This window comes from Elephantulus edwardii, unplaced genomic scaffold (genome assembly GCF_000299155.1).
Source record: "Elephantulus edwardii isolate Elephantulus edwardi_28Jun2011 unplaced genomic scaffold, EleEdw1.0 scaffold00085, whole genome shotgun sequence".
Classification (NCBI taxonomy): Eukaryota; Metazoa; Chordata; class Mammalia; order Macroscelidea; family Macroscelididae; genus Elephantulus; species Elephantulus edwardii.
In genome coordinates this window covers 7,505,494-7,510,475 of record NW_006399835.1, presented here as the reverse complement: position 1 = coordinate 7,510,475, position 4,982 = coordinate 7,505,494, and positions in this window count along the sequence as shown.

The window sequence follows — 4,982 nt, the reverse complement described above, 5'->3', positions numbered from 1 at the left end:
TTTAGTTTGCTTGGCTCCACAGTCAACACTCTGGCACTAGTAGCCAGGAAATTAATATGTATATTTCATGGGAAAGTCTGCTGTTAGGGACCTCTCCAAAGTACTGAAGAGCTATGGTGTCTCTCTGGAGACTAAGGTGCATCTGATATAGGCCATGGTCTTTGCAATCACTTGTTATGCATCATAAAGTTGGACAATGATCAAGGAGGATAGAAGGAGAATTTATGCCTTTGAGCTGTGGTGCTGGAGAAGAGTATTGAGAGTACCATGGACTGATAGGAAAACAAACAGATTCATCCTGGAAAGTGTTAAACTAGGTGGCTCTTTGGAGGTAAGTATTCTGAGGCTCCATCTAACATACTTTGGACATGTTGTGAGGAGAGACCAGTCCTTGGAGAAGGACATCATGCTTGGGAGGTGGAGGGACAGCACAGGAGGAAAAGACCTTCTATGAGGTGGATTGATTCAGTGATGGGATGATCAGGATGGGTGTGTCAGAGACAGTGTGATTGGCACAGGACAGAGCCGAATTTAAGGCTGTTGTACATAGGGACGCTATGAGTCACAAGTGACTCGATGGTACATAACTACTACAACAAACAATATCTATATCTATATCTATATCTATATCTATATCTATATCTATATCTATATCTCCATGCCAATAATTACCAATATTGTGGAAGCTTGGTGGTTTAGCTTAGTGGTAAGAAGCTCCACTCCACACCCAAAGACACGAGGTTTGAATCTACCAGTTGCTCTAATGGAGAAGGACAGGCAATCTCCTCACATAGGACTACTGCTTCTGGAAACCTGCTAGAGATAAGTTATTGTTCCAACCCAACAGCACACAACAGCAACATAACAATATGTGACACATATCCTTCACAGAAAGTAAATATTTGAAAGAGAGAAGATACTGCTTATGTCTATTATGAGAGCTATTATAACAGATAAAATAGATGAAAGATAGTATTCATGTAATTTCAGAATATTTAAAAATGATAGGAAAACATAAATCCATAAATTGAATATGCCAAATACTCAAAATAAGAAATTACAAAGAAATTTGAAAGAAATTATAAAGAATTTAAGAAATACAAAGAATGAAATGACAAAAGAACACATTTTAAATGATAAAAGGATAAATTTGAGAGAGAATCCTCTTTCACTATCTAGTCTCATTATTAATATGAATAATTATGTATATAAAACATAAGAATCTTCTGATGTGAGACTCTTATCCAAAATTGTATTGCCAAATGTTTTTCCCAGTCAGTAGGTTTTCTTTTTACTCTATTGGAAATTTTTTTTTTTTTATGTGCACAGCGATTTAATCTTTAAAAGGTCCCATTCCCCAATTTAAACTTCTTCAGATCATGCATATCTAGTTGTATTTGGCAGTCTCCTCAGATCACAGACTAGCCTGACTAAGCTTGATCTCAGTGTGTCTCCTATGAACTTTATACTTTTGAGCTTTTCTCCCAGGCTTCCATTTTGATTTGATTTTTGTGTATGCTGTGACACATGCATCCTGTTTCATCTTTCTGCAGGTAACAGTCCAGTATTGCCAGCACCATTTCTTCAAGAGGCTATCATTTCCCCATTTGATAGGTTTTATTTCCTTGTTAACTATCAGTTGACCATACTCACCTTTTTGGAGATTTGTACACCATTGTTCATAGCAGTGTTATTCACCATCACAAGAACATGGAAACAACCCAAATGTCCCATCATAATTGAAAGAATGGAGAAATTATAATGCATTCATATGATGGAATACTATGCAGCATGGAAGAGCAATAATTTTGAAAATCACTAACTTAATTTGGGAGGGACTGGAGAATATTATGCTAAATGAACTAACTCAGTCCCTTAAAGACAAATACTGTATAAAACCATTAGTGTAGAAATAGAAAAATAAAAATGTAAAACATTAAAAAAAACAAAAACATGTAAAACATAAAAAGTAAAATGTGTGAAAATCCAAGTTTGGAGGGGGGAGCAGAAGGATTAGGGTGAGGGGGAGCCAAATCACAGGGTTGCACAATTTGATGGGTAGAGGGAGGGGTGAGTAAAAGAAATGGGAAAAAATCACGTGTGAAAAACAATGTATATGAACTTTGTAAGCAAACTAGCATAAAATAAAAATTGTATTTAAAAAATAAAACATAAGAATTTTCTATAAATTAATCCATTAAAGAAAAACATGTTAACAGAAATAAAAAGGTATTTTTTAATTTAAAAATGTGACTAGCCATAGGAAAAACCATTCCATCTCAGCATTTGCCATTGTTGTGTATTGTCAAGTTGTAATTGACCCATAGCTGGCCCTCTGGCAGGTTTTCAAAGGCAATTTATTGTACAAAAGAAGATTGCCCATCCTATGGAACAATTGGTGGATTCCAAGACATGCCTTTAGAATTGCAACACAGCATCTTACCACTAAGCCATCAGTTTTTAATTTTAAAAAAGTAAAAAAGAAGAGAATTTTTTAAAAAAGAAAGAAAAAGACAAGGCTTATTAGTCAAATAAAGATCTGTGAAGCCCTAAAGGCAAAGACCTTTAGTCACCATTCAGACATGAAACTGAACTCAGCCTATGGCTCTATTATTAGCCAAAAATAGAGAAGTCTTTAAGGTGAGCAAGAACACTAGAAATATATGCACTCCTTAGAACAATCAACCATTGTAAAATAAAGTGTCAGCATTTTGATTAAACTCAGAAAGCAAAGAGATTGGGAAGGAAGAGAACTATAAACAGGAAATAGTGAGAAGGAATGGAGGGGTGGTGTTACATTGTGAGGATTGTAATTAATGTTATAAAATAAAATGTATATAGATTAGTGAATAGAAAACTAATTTACTCTGTCAAACAACAAGCAATTGTTAAATGAAAACTTAGTCTACTCTTAAAAATCTTCATTTAATTGACAATAGAATTTTAAATAAAAAATACAGTGTCTAAAGATGTACTTTTACATTTTTACTTATGGAGAGATACAGAAGTTACATACAGTGTAATATATGTATGATAAAAAAGACAAATAATTATTCATAAAAAACTTAAAACTCATTGCTTTTGAGTAGAAAATTACTCCAGCGGGCTTTTGGAGGTTATACCTCCAGAATACCATGGGAGGGGATTTCTCATTTTTCTCCTATGTAGCCATTGGTGGATGCAAACTTTCAGAGAAATGAAACCTTTGGAATAGCCGAAAAAAAAACAAATCAAAACAAAAACCCTCTTTCTGGACCTTCCAGAGTTTCCATTTGCTAGTGGCATGATCTTCAATAAATTTCAGTATATTCACTTGTAGAATATTACATAAACTAGAATCATAGTTCAAAATATAGTTATCCCTTAGATAAGAAGTTAAGCAAGAAAAAAATAATTAAAATTTTATAAAAATTTGTAATTTTAGACATAAATAAAACTAAGCTATGCATTATTATAGGAAACTTTTTAAAAATAAGAAATTTCAAATAGTGGTTGTTTTAAGCTTCATTTTCAAGAGAAGTAAAACCAAAAGAAGGTGTGTGTGTCTGTCTAACTGTCTGTCGGTGCATGAAGTTAGAGAGTGGGAGATCTCAAGAAATTATGCACACATTTATGAATGCTGGTAAGTCAAACATTCACAAGTCAGTAACCAGGTTGGAACTTTCTGTTAACTCACATACTTGCAAAGATTGATGGCCCCAGAATTGACAGGTCAAGTAAAGGCTGTTAGCTCAGAGAACTGTAGGACCTGGTGAATTCCATAAACTTAGAAAAGACAACAGGCTAATGACTCACATCCTATGAACTAGAGTTCAAAGGATAGCAAATAGGATTACAGATCCTGAGAGAGCTTTAGAGCTTTGCCACAACATCTATCTCTCCCTCTCTTTCCCCTCTACCTCTCTCTCTGTCCCCCCTCTCTGTCCCTCTCTCTGTCCGTCTCTCTCTCTCTCTCTCTCTGTGTCTCTCTCACTCTCCTGGATGCAGTATACACGTTTAAGAAAATGGATTGGCTACTTATATCATAAAATGAATGATGTTTATATAGTATTGGACAAAAGAATGCAAAGAATCATGGTCTAGCTCAGTTGAAACATGAGCTTAACCACAATCTAATAAAGAGGAAAATCAAGGAACATGTCTACACTTTCAATGGTGTTGATGTTTCACTCATATGTTGGCTTAGAGATTCATGAATACAACATATTGTATTTTATTATGTTTTAATAATCTAGTTTGCATATTTTTTTTCTTTCTTGCATAAAACAACTAAGTAATTAAAAAAATTCTCTTACAGTCTTTGAGTCAGATTTTAGAGATTGAAAATCTTGTTAGGAGATTACCCATCATTTCTTTCATTGAACCTTTTCTAGATTCCAACTAAGATAGCCTTGAATACTTTGAATTAGCAGTCAAACTCATAGAGATTACACCACCAGAGCTGTGCAACTCAGTAGAGATTATATCTCCAAAACTGTAAAAATAATTATTTTGAGTATTCAGGTGAAAAGGAGCTCTGGCAACTTAATCTGAAGGAAATTGTACTGTTAACTAAAAAGTTAAAGTAATGCTTAAAAACATTGGCAAATTAAAACCACAATGAGATATGATATCATCCCAGTAACAGTGGCAAAGTTTAGCAGGTCAACAAGCAGTAAGTACTAGAGAGGATGTGGAGAGGTGGGAACTCTCATGCACTGTTGGTGGGATTGTAAAAAGGTACAACAACTCTGGAAGACAATTTGGGATTTTCTCAAAATTCAACTTTTTGAGAAAAGTCGAATACTCCATATGATAACAATTCCATGACTAGGAATATACTCCAAGGAAATTAGAACTGAGTCACAAATGGGTACACCAAAGTTCATAGCAGCAATATTCACCACAAGAACATGGAAACATCCCAAATATCAAACCATAACTGAATAGCTTGAGCAATTCTGATACATTCACACAATGGAATACTATGCAGCACTCAGGAG